The sequence below is a fragment of the Micropterus dolomieu genome, linkage group LG18, assembly GCF_021292245.1.
Source record: "Micropterus dolomieu isolate WLL.071019.BEF.003 ecotype Adirondacks linkage group LG18, ASM2129224v1, whole genome shotgun sequence".
NCBI classification, from domain to species: domain Eukaryota; kingdom Metazoa; phylum Chordata; class Actinopteri; order Centrarchiformes; family Centrarchidae; genus Micropterus; species Micropterus dolomieu.
In genome coordinates, this window is record NC_060167.1 from 31,124,466 (window position 1) to 31,136,962 (window position 12,497).

General features: G+C 44.2%; 1 protein-coding gene across 5 annotated transcripts in view; it reads left to right on the forward strand.

Annotated features, from left to right (window-relative positions):
• The window catches only part of sulf2a (sulfatase 2a), a 42,204-nt gene that overhangs the window by 3,479 nt on the left and 26,228 nt on the right, over positions 1–12,497 (forward strand). For 2 of the 5 annotated variants that reach the window (XM_046075517.1, XM_046075521.1), the window contains exon 1: positions 6,296–6,426. The exons of 2 other annotated variants lie outside the window; for them this stretch is intronic. The gene's annotated coding sequence lies outside the window, so the exon portion shown is untranslated. Of the gene's footprint in view, positions 1–6,295; positions 6,427–12,497 lie in introns of those variants that run through there. One more of the 5 variants, XM_046075519.1, reaches the window with a different exon arrangement.

The window sequence follows — 12,497 nt, forward strand, 5'->3', positions numbered from 1 at the left end:
GGGGGGGGGGGGGGGGGGGGGGGGGGGGGGGCTATTTCATCCTCCCACTTGTCTTTAGTCTGCTTACAGGGCTGTTTCAGGGCAGCCATGGAGAGATGGCCAGAGGGCTGAGATTAGGTGAGGAAGTCTGTCTTACATTTTTAAGGACACAATGGCGAGATGATGTAGTCTGCTGTGTTGTGTCATTCAGGTGTCATTCTGCTGTAACTGGCTGGTGTCACTTTTGGCAGAGAGTGGTCCGTATGTTGCCAGAGTGCCAAAACACAATTAACATTAGTCTCACACTGACTATCCCAACCATTACTCCCAATTACCTGACCTAAATCTACTCCCAATAAAGGGCTGCGGAAAAGCAAAACCTTTTGTTTTGAGTTGAGTTTTGTAATCTTTCTGGACATGTAGTCGGCACAAGTACAAAAATAAACATACTTGCACATTATGAGAATGCCCCCCTGTAGCGGTGACCTTTCGTCGTGATGTCAGTCCCTACACCGGACTCTTCAGGAGCCCTCCTCACACCCTGACAGCTCCTGATTGCATGCCAACGAGTGTTTGTGTGCAGACACAGAGAGCCATACAAAAAAGAAGCAAGGTCCACTCTGGTACAAACAAGTAATTAATTATTGAGGACATCACTGACGGCTTGCTAATCTACATAGCCATTTAAAGCTCCTTGATTTATAATGCAGGGCCTTCTTTCACTCCGGTGAGTGCTGAGATTGGAAGGCTACTCTCGAGGGCCCTTGAAACTTCACTGGGGCAAGGTGTGTCTTTTCAGTGAGGGTCCTGCGTGACTGCGTGCATGCATTCTTTGCTGTAGGTATAAGGACAGGCATGCTTGTGGTGATCAGTGTTAAAATAATCAAAAATTTGAACATCTGCACCAAGCACGTTCACACAAATGTTCATTTAATTATAAAATTGTGAAATTCATCCATTTTTCAGGGTAATTCGACTCCTCTGTGCTGTCGCCCTTACAGTGTTTTAAAGTGATTACAAATGTATTTGTGTTACAAACACTGGGGTGCCTTGTTAGACAAACCCACAAGCTTCTTATTTAATATGTGTGGCAGATATTACACCGAGTGCTGTACATTTGGAATGCAAATAACACGGCGTCAAAGGGGTTTTAGTTAATTAGTTGGAGATGTGATGCTGGCTCTGGCCCATAGCGGCTTGTGTTCCTCGGGACCGCAGATCTCGACAGGGGGGAGCTCTTTGATCTGTGGATCCCACGGTCTGGTAACGGTTTCCCAACCTCTGCACTTCCTGCTGTGCATGGACAGATGGGAACGAAGCATGTGTGTGTGAATCTGATTCAATCAGTTCTGATCTCTTTTTTTTTTTTACTGTGAATGAATGAAGATTTATATCAAGTTGAATAAACTTTTCATCTTCGATCATTGATGGTTAATGTTGCTCATCTGTAGAAAATATTTGTCTTCTTTTTCACACATGCCTTCACTATATTAGATGGAATCCAACAGCATTTCAGTTTGTTTTTATTTCTTACAGCAAATATTATTTCATCGAAAAATGCCCCATTCTACTCATGACTTGATTCAAGTGCATTTAAGAAATAAAAATACCATGTGAATCCTACAACAAAGCACTATTTCAAAGGCTGACATTTATTTCCAAGGCCAAACTCTGACTGCAAAAGACAACAGCTCGGTATGTGCAGGAATATGAGGGAACAGACACAGAAACACGTCAAAGATAGCAATTGGATTTAGACAGTTTTCAGCATAACTATTTTAGGGAAAGCAATCAGATAGTAATCAACTTTTCAAATCAGTGCAGTTGTCTTTCCCACCTCAAAGTGATTTTTTTACACCCCTGATGCACAGTGGAAGATATATTCCTACCAGACATGAGGACACCTCCCCCTGCTGGCTGAACATCAAACAACATGTGCTCCCTTAGTAAGACTGGCAGGGTGTCCCAGTTCTAATTACTATGCGTTAATACTCATGTACTTATGTTAACAGCGCCCTGTTTTGGCAGATAGAAATCAATGTTGTGTACTGTTTTGTGCTAACAAAGAATGATGCAAGCCCTGTGGGATGTTCACTGCAGCTTGGAACAATATTTTCACAATGAATTTTGAACGTTTCAGCTGAATATTTAGATTTTCCAAAGGCAATTTGTCAAACACAGGTGTAACTAGTAACATTACTAATCCTGTGTCCCATTCAGGTGTATCAGTTTCATGGCCCTGATATTGGGCTCCCAATATAGCTACAAGGAGCCTCAATGGAGTTGAGCCATCATCATCATGTTATTGCTACTGTTACTGCTTATCCTGCTGTGACAATTGAAATGTCTGCTGTGAGAAAAGTTTACAAAGGTTTTCACTTTACTCCAGCTGGCAGCAGCTCTTTCATTTCAGTTGTGCTTTGCATTGTGGGACAACAGTGTCCATCATCACACTTAAAATGTTAGTGTGCAGTGTGCATAATATACTTAAGTTTGACATTTTCCAGTGTCAATGCACAACTCAAAGCACAGAATAAGATGTTGAATAACTCTCTATATAGCTATATATAAACTGGGACAACATAGTGGTCTTTCTTATTATTCTCTCACCTTTCTGTCTACATATTTGTCCATCTATCGATATAAGAAATTGGAAACTTTCACATGCTGCAAATGGTCTCAGGAAGGGGCTAGAAGGAAATCTACAGTCTCTAGTACAATTAAGGAAAATGAATTCTTTCTCGCAGTTACTCTATTGGATATTTCATGTTTTATTTCAAAGCTTTTAGTCAGAGACTTTTTCAGACTTTCTTCCATCTGAAAATGTCTATGACCAAAAGCTTAGCAATTAAATTTGAAATCTGCGATAGAGGAAACTCTATTCTTTCTAATTGTAACTTAGAGACTTGTGGGAGGCTCATGAATGAATTATAACATCACCTCAGGATATGGAACAAACCTCTGGAAAATGATGGTCGCTCATAATTGATTTATTATTATCTATTTATATTTTCAGTGGGAGCATATGATGTGACAGGCGGGATGAAATAAATAAAAGGAGAATACATTAGACATGACAGAGCTATGCGTGGTGTGCATCATCGCTGGGATGTAATGATGTCAGGTATTCACCAAATCCTTCCCTGGCACTCTGATGACCTTCCGCACCACGTGAACTCAGGGGGAGGAATACGCGGTCCAAGAGCAATGAGCACAGCTGCAGAATGTGACTCATTCAACTATTTGCATTTGTAATTAACCAGGAAAGCTGTCCTCTGGACAGATGTGTAAACCTCTGATGGTTGTGTCCAGGCATTGTATTTTACCATACACTGGAGACATGTATATATTATGTTTCAGTCTATGACCAGAAGGATGAGGTAGTTATAATTGTGGCTGTCTGCCTCTGAAGCCATGTGCTCTGAGGTTAGGTGGTCCTGTTACTATTCTACCTGGCAGTAGCCTTTTTTTGGGAGAAATTGTTTCACAGTGCCAGGACTCCTCTCATCCTCAGTTCTGTCAATCCTCCGTCCTTGAGTCCCTACATTGTCAGCTCCTGGGTCCTTCTTCTTTCTCTCAGTTCTTCTTTCTATCTCTGTGTCTCTTCATAATGTAGCCACGGAGCTGTAGAGCTGTCTCAATGCACAGGGCCCACTTGCGTATTCACACACACACACACACACACACACACATGCACACGTTCAGCCAGGGAATCACAGAATAGATGGAGGGCAGGGTGCAGGGGATGTGTGTGCATGGTGGTGGTGGAGGAGGAAGGTCAGCCTTGAACCAACTAGCTCAAAACAAGTGAATAATAGGAGGAGTGCCGTCTGAGATAGAGAGAGCTGGCAAAGAGGAGAAGACAGTGAGGGGGTCTGCCTCATTTGTACTAGAGTCCTCCCCTCTTCACGCAGCCTGCTGACAGGGGATATTTTTATCAGCCTGGTACACACACTGCAGAAAAGGAACAAATTCATTTGTAAAAGCACACTCCCATCCAAGGACAAGATCTCAGCAGGATAGAACATACAGTAGCTATCTTTCTAAGCTATCAGAATAGAAATCATTCATTCTTATTTATGTACCTGTCTCTGCACTGTCATGCAAAAGTGGCCCACAAGGCCTAACCCACTTTGCGTCCAATGAAGCAGAAAACAGAAAAGCAAAAAATCATTCCCCCAAGGTTTGTACCCTTCCTGTGTTTTTTAAAGTGTGGCTTTTTCCCTCTGTAGAAATGCAGACATTTGGATTCTTTTAATTTTTTTGCATTTTGTTTTTCCGCTTTTTGCCTTTCCGTTTCCGTCTGTGTCTTTTTTTCCTAGCCCTCTGTGGGAATTTCCTAGTAGCCATTGGGGTTGGAAGATATCAACCTGTGGTGTATATAAGGCGACTTTACCCTGGTTTGAGGATACATCTGTTGATCTCAACCCAATTAGAGGTCAGCGTGATGACACAGTTTAAGTGTGCGTGAGAGCGCACGAGAGAGCGGGTGGGAGCATGAATAAACCATGTCCTAAAGTGGTGTCACTGGGCTGCAGTGTTGGCATGTCGGCACCGCTCAGGAAAAACATGGCTGTCTCTGGGGCATTGTCTGTAATCCAGCATGTTAGAGCAGCTAGATGGCTCCTTTATGTAAGCAGTCCCTGAGTCTCAGACATCATCTGATATTCATACAGTGGAGGGAGAAATAAATCATTTTCCAGCAGTATATTTTGTTTTAAGATGATTATGAACAGTATTAGAACAGGCTAATCCATTCATACAAAGGTCTCCAATTGGCTAGAATGACAATGCTTTAAAAAAGAACAGGATTAGTGTTGAATGCACCTGATGTTAAAGCAGGAAATATAATTTTCTTTATCCTCAAATGCCATGCAAATCCCCCGCTCTGAATAGTTTGTTTCGCATCTGCAAGGGACAGTCATGGGCAGAAAAATACTGTTTGATTTTCTCAAAACAGCGTGGTTTCATCTCTTTGCAGTGACACAAATACCTTGGTGTGCCAAGCTGACAGATAGATGATCCATTGCAGACGTTGTAATTGAAAACACTGAGAGGGGGTGGACAATTAATCTCTCTTTTTCTCCCTGCTTCAAATTTCCATGGAGAAATACCTCGAAATGCAGATAATAGATAAGAGTGTTATTGATTAGATTGGGTGGGAGGAGAGGCGAGGAGGTGCAGAGGTTCTCCATCACTAATCTCTCTGGCTGTGACTGCATCTAAATAACCTGCGGAGACAAATAAACAGGCGCATCCATCATGGGACGGCTGGTGCGGACAGTGATGGATGCCTCCGCCCTCCGCCACCCTCCGCCAAACTTCTCCCTCCTGGTCAGGGATAGGAAGTGACACCAGCACTCAGGAGAAATATCTGGTTTAAACTGGGCAGGAAAATGCCTACTTTAGCTCCGCTGTGATGGAAGGATTCAGGGCAAGCTTTGTGTCTGTAGAATTGTCCCATGTCCTCTGTCCCCTCATCTCTTTGAGTTTGTAGGATTATCCATCTTGATAGATCCCGTTTGTTTTGACAAAGAGGAAATTGGTTTTGTGGATTTGTGTGAGAGTGTGTGTTTGTGTGTGAACTCACGCATATATATGCCTTTTGTGTGCTTGTGTAGAAATTGATTTGGTGTACGTTTTTTTTCTCTATCTACATGCCCATGCACTGTGAGCCAAATCCCCTGTGCTGCCTGGACCCAGTGAGCAGGCGTGCCCACGCCAGCCTGCCTCAGAGGTGCCAGCCTGATAGATATGGTGTGTGTGCCAGGCTGTGCCTTCCCTCCCCACCCCTGCAGCATTAAGATTGATCCCTAGTTCCCTCCCATTCCTTTCTCTCTCACTCCTCTGTGTGCCTCTGCCTTTATGAGACTGTGAATAGGTGAAGCTCACAGGCTCCAACAGATGGCCAGAGCTGCCCTGGTTCACTGTCGCACTTACACACACACACACACACACACACACACACACGCACACACTACTGCCCCATGAATGAGAGCCTAGAGAGAAAGAAAGGCAGAGTTAAATGTGACAAGGAGAAAGAGAAGAAACAGGAAGCAACATGGGGGGAAAAGACTAAAACTAACAGAAACAGAAAGATCCAGTGAGGAAAAGCAGAGAGCGAGGAAGATGAAAAAGAACGAATGATAGAATAACAGCATGAATATGCTAAAAGAAGAGAAAAAGACAAACACCGCTGAAAACGGGAGTGAGGGCAAAATTGAATTGTAGATTGAGGGAGCCTCTCTCCTCCCACTTTCCCTCCCTCTTTTATTTATCTAATGTGAAACCACGCCTCCCTCCTTTCACTTGTCAGTGCATCTATAACAGTGAGCTGTCTGCACCGGGCTGCGTGGGGGGTGAGACGAGCTCCTCACTCTGCAAGCACAGGACACCGGATCTGAACTGACCGGACAGGACCGGATGGTACTGGGCTGTCCAGAACAGGTGTGTGAATTTGTGTTTGTGCATGTGTGTGTATTTGTGAGAGATGACAGAGAGCAGCATGTGTATCCCTCAGTGTGTGCTCGCCTGTTCCTCTACAGGACTTGCTTCCAGAGTAGCGTATTTAGAAGGTACAGTGTTGAAGCTTTGCCCTAGTTTACACTTGAATGCTCTGATCCGTTCTGTTTGCCTCTGAGATTTATGCATGGAGTCGCTAACGGCGCACCTCATCAGGTTAAGAGAGATAAGACCTCTCGTTGTTTGGATGCACGGGACTCACAGATTATGTGGCTTTGAATCAGATCAGCGTGGAGATGAGCTGCTGTTTATCTGGTGATGAAACAAGTTGGTAGTTTTTTGGGCTGTCGCATGAGCTTTATTGAAGTGTAAGTGTAATATCACTTTGAAGTGATAGTCATGTTTCTACATAGTAGTATCCTCTAGTAAGATAATTATTACATTATTATTGTGCTCAGTGGCAATCCACTTTACATAGCCAAAGAAGTTAGTACAGCCTTCACAGTTCTTTGGGCTGTCTTCGTGTGGAATCCAATTTGTGATTAGTTGTCTTTGTCTTCCTGTTTCTCAGTCTGTGGTGTGTTGAAAAATGGAACATTCATTGTCTCAGCATGGCTTTGTATTTTCTCAACCAAATATAATCCTGCTGAATAGTGCTGGGGAGTTAAAATTAGAGCAAAAACAACAATTACAACACTGAAGACATTTTTACTTTTTCCAAAGGCAGGGGCGGTCCAGGTTTGCTTTGTTTACCTTGTAGGGACCCTTTTTAGAAACGAAGGAGGTATCCGCCGCTCAACATTCATTCAAGAGTCGCCATTTCAACAGCAGCAGCCGCTGTGACTCCTATAGAAGCCTGCACGGCTTTAGTCTACGAGGCTGGTCCCGGTGAATGTACTCACTATCTGTGTTTTGTCAATATTTTTATGGGTCAAAAGGCTGTGTCATCACCAAGTGGTGGTGGTTAAGAGCTGCAGAGTGGAGGGGGGGGTGCCAGCACTGACCTAGAGGCTAAAATATTTATGATAGAGACTGCTAAACACCCTGTGCTGTTTGTAGCGATATGGGTGGATGGATGAACGAATGCAAGGGTTGAGGGATAGATGGAAAGTAAAGGAGCTTCAGAGATCTGTTCTTTAAGCATTCATAATTTATCACAACGCAATGTGCCATGGAAGCTCTAACCCCCACATCAACTGGCCTCCTTTCTCACTGAGATGCCAGTGGACTAAAGGAGGATGCTCCTGCTTAGTCTACCTGTCAGCTAGTCTGCAGACATGTTGAGACTGCAGCCGCATGCTACACACCCAAATGTACATAACATTTTGTTCAGATTTGTATGGACGCATACTAAGCTATCATTGCATGGTTACACTCACTAATATAATGGGACACAAAATCAGTCACTTATTTGCATTGCATTAATCCAAACATACAGTGGGTGCTCTCACACTGCATACATTTGTCACGCTCACATACACACACTCATCACAGCTGTTACCTTTTTATTTTGCTCCCATCTTTCTCAAATTCCTATTTTCTTTTCAGCTTTTCACACACTTTATGAGACACACTTACACACACACAAAGACACACACACAATCAGTGGGAGTGACGACCTTGAGACCTGTTGATGTTGTTTGCAGCAGCCGTGCTGTGAATACATAAGAGGCCATGTGGGACTCCCGGCGAAAATGGGGCACTTGACATGCCGTTTGTAAAAATGACTGGAAAATGTGCAGGAGGGTTGGCGATGCAGTTGAAGGGAGACACCGGCATGAATATGTATTGTATGCTAATGCTGCACGCCGACGCTGTTGACTCAAGCAGTTGATGAAAGCAGAGGACATGTTCCCCCATCACCACTTAGGAGGTAGTGCTATCGACAAACCCATTGTCGACGCAGCCGCATCCCTGGCCACGGGGGCAGCGTGGTGACAGGTGGCTGATATCAGTGACAGCGGCCAAGGTGACACCGCTAGATGGTCTCTGTGGGCCTGCAGGCGGCCAGGGCTGGTGTCTGCTCATTTTACTGCCGCCTTGACCTTTTGTGGTTAGACACAGTGAGGTTATATTAAAGGGTCCTAAAGCTAATGTCTCCCATTAGCTGCATGTAGTCAGAGCTATAGTTTCTTCCACCTGCTGTCCTTCCACGTGTTTACTGTCTGTAGCATCCATTTGTTTTCTATGCACATTTTTAATTTGCCCATAAAAAGTGAGTGGAAAACACGATTTTGATGCTTGGCAAAAGTTGGCATGCTGGAAAAAGATGCAATAAAAGCTGATGGAAACAGATATTTCCAATATATCATGACGTTATCATACCTGCGTCTTTGTCTGCTTTAGACAAGGCATTCATATCATTCTGCCACGCACCATTACGTGGCTTCACTCCACCTGAAAGGCACAAAACATACAGAATAAAGAGAGCAGTGTTTGGTGAGTGTACATGACTGCAATGTTGCTGCTTTGGAAAAAGAAAATACAAAATGCCCTCTAAACTGAGAAGCAGCAATAAACATAATTAGAGTTACCGGTGCTCAATTGATCATGTAATCTTGCTGCTTGAATAGATATTCACATTGGTCAAAATATATTCACATACATTTAGCAAATGGACACACACATAATTCACATTTTTTTTTTTCAGTTTTTCCCTCTCTGACTCCCTGTTCATATGTATGCATATGCTGCTGTTAACAGGTCCTGAGATGAGGCGGCGTCAGGAGATCAGTGTGTAAATCTGGGTGCTGCTGCTCTAATGATAGAGAGGCAGCGGGGCTCTTTGACGACGGCGCTCAAGCACTCCTCTCTCGACAGTGTGTAGAGAGCGAGGAGTAGTCTGCGGCTGATAGGAGCAAATAAGGAGAAGCGCGTTGTGGTGTGTTTGTACATGCAGGTGTGATTCGGTGCGTGTTCGTGTGTCTTGCTACTCTGTGTTTGTGCGCGTGTCATATCAGCTCAGTGTGCACAGTGTGTGTACATGTGATTCCCAATGTTCACGTGAGGAGAGCCATTCGACTGCTGTGTGCCAGTGCAATCAGATTTCAATCTCTACCCTCTATATGGCTGAGCTGCAGCGGCAGAGTGTGCCCCATGGGGAAATGTAATTACACCCTACTGGCCACAGAGTAGGCTACAGGCTTCACTGCCCTATCTGTCTCAGGAGAGACAGAGGCTAGAGGCCCCTTCTCACTCGCAATATCAAACAGCAGAGGTGTCACTTAAGCCCTGCTATAGCTCAGACATTTGAATTAAATCAGAAATTTGTTTTAAATCCTCACTCCAACCTCCTCCTGTAATCACTTTTTAGATCCTGGGGTTATCGGTGGCATTTTGCTACAGTTTTGTTACAGTTGTGAATAATTTATGACAGAATTAACTGCAGTTGCTAAGAGCAGTGATTGGGAGATTTTGGAACATGGCCAAAATCTGACTCAAGTTCAGAGCCCCCTTTCTTAACTGCTTTCTCATCACCCCCTTGTAATTATCACCATTTTCATCTGCATTTCCACCACGAGTTCCTCCTTTTTAGTTGATCAATCTGATCTAATCTCCTATACCTCTCGTCGCGTCTGTGTTTCTTTCTCTCACGCCCATGTCACTGCTTTCTATTGGCTCTGCCTTCACTGAGGTGTTTGCTGAGATGCTGTCCATTAGTAAGGCAAAGCAAACAGGCACACCCCACTCTCCTGGATTTAGGCAAACAATCAATGAGAGCACTCACATAACAGCAGTCTAAGTGTCCCATTGATGTTACGATTAAATGAATACAGGATGTAGTGGTGATGGTAGGACACGCTAACCCCAACCAAATAAAAGAAATTATTTTCTGGAATTCTGGAATTCACATGAAACCTTATTTCCTATTAAAGCAAAGAAGGGATTACATGGTAAGTAAAAGAAAAACGACAGGAAACAAGAAAAGACCACCTGTGACAAATGTATGACATCACCAAATAATTTGAGACATGGGTGAAACAGGGACAACAGATTCACCAGCAGTGAGGACACTAACTGTTACGCTTTGAATCTTAGTGTGTCACCCATTTCATCATGTTGTACCTAGTCATGGTAGCTTACTAGAAGTGCAGCTGTGCCAGAACACTTCTGTCTTCATTTCCCTGATTTGCTACACTTCAACTCTACCTTAATCTCCATTTCTGTGTTCGTCACCCTCTCTCCGTCCCTGCGTTTAGCCTGGTCACAACTTCAGCTACTCAACCCCCTGTGCACCCTCACCCCTCCCTCATGCCGCTCCCTCAGGGTGTAGCAGCCATTGTTGTGCCTAATAAGGTTTATGGAATTACAGAACTCTGAAATTGGATTTTCTCACTCCACCAAAGCAGCGGGATTACGGGTTTAAGGCCGGGTGCATCGGGGCATAACTGACCTGTGACTGAACTGCTTTTTTCTGACTGCACCCTCAAGGTGGGCAGATCAAGAGACTGACGTGCCAACAGCCCCGGAAAGACAGAATGACAGGCACATTCCTTGTATCTGTATATGTACCTGGCAATTAAATTGATTCTGCATCAGACAGCTTTTTGGCTCCTACGTCTAGATTTCAGTTTCTCTCATGTCGACCACTCTCTCACACACTCCTCCTCTGTCTGTCCTCTCAACTTTTGACTGTGTTTGATCTAATTCTAATCTAATGAATCTTTTGATCTTCTTCGCCTGACACCCAGACACATCCCAGATTTCTACATCCAAAGTAGCTCAATTCCATCTAATCCTTAAAATCTGGCCGCTGGTGAAGCAATTGATTCTCAGTGATGTAGTGACTGGGCATTAACTACGACTGGAGTGGAGGAGTAGCAGACAAAAGTGAGAAATTAAGTGAGAAAGCACCAGAGACAGGCAGCGAAGTGAATGAAACATTGAGATGTTGGCAGGGAGGTGGTATTCATTAGAAGTGGTCCATAGTGGCGGCTTAGTGAACTCTAAATTGGGGAAGAGACAGGGCTGGGGATGAGGGATCAATAGGGGCAGAGCCGGAGTTCCACCCCACTGAAATCAATCAACCTCCTGCCCTACAGGGAGAATGCAGCCAATCACAAAAAAACACGGCCTCGGGCTCCCACTCATTTACCCTCTCGGTCAAACTTCATCAGCATCAACAGACAGACGGCTCATTCCAGCTTATCTCAGTCAGAAGAGGACGGAGTCGCCTGATGGCTTTTATTTTTTAACATGAACATTTGATCATATTGCTGGAATGCCTCGAAATGCCATTACAGTTTCAGTGTAACTCCGCCAAGAGCAGGAGATTATGGCAACTAATAAATCATGATTCATTAACACTGGAGCACTTTATGGAAAAGAATATTAAATGAACCCCTGGAGTATTTTTACTCCACTGCTAAAAATAGTCGCTTTCTCCTCGTCTTCCTCTTCATCTTCCTCTTCGCCTGGGTAATAGCCATCTTTCTGCCCTGTCACTTTTTGATGTATCATCCTCTTATTCACATCAAGGACAAGGCCAGGTGTCGCATTTTCTCTCAGTTGCCACGCTTGTCACACTGCCTTGTCACCCACAGCCTGTTCCAATCCCCCTCCCTTCTTCCTCCCCGTCTCTGCTTATTTATATTAAATCTGTCACTCCTTTATTTTAGCAAGAGAAAAGGAAAGTAATTCACTTTTGCCATTTGGAGCCTGCGGTGTCTGCTGAATGCTGCAAGTTTATGTGGATGTCATCTTTGGCCAAATAAAATCCTGTCAAAAGAAATGATGTCTCTGCTGTTTTGTAGTGTTGAAATTCGCCCTCCTCATTGTGTCCTTGGCTTCAGATGTCTGTGTCAGTTACGTGTAAATCTTTCTAGGAATATGCTTCACAGTACAAGGCAAGGTTTGACAGAGGTGTTAGCCTTTTTTTTATTTCTCCAGATGGACCGACAGACAGATAGACAGCCTCACCTCTCTTTGATGCCCATGAGTGGCTGGCAGAGCTGGCTCTGGCAGAGAGCAGCTGGGGTCAGAGACTTGCCCTGGCAGTGAGATGCATGTGGGCTTCTCCAGTGTATTCTTAGCCTTGCTGCACATACCAAACGGGT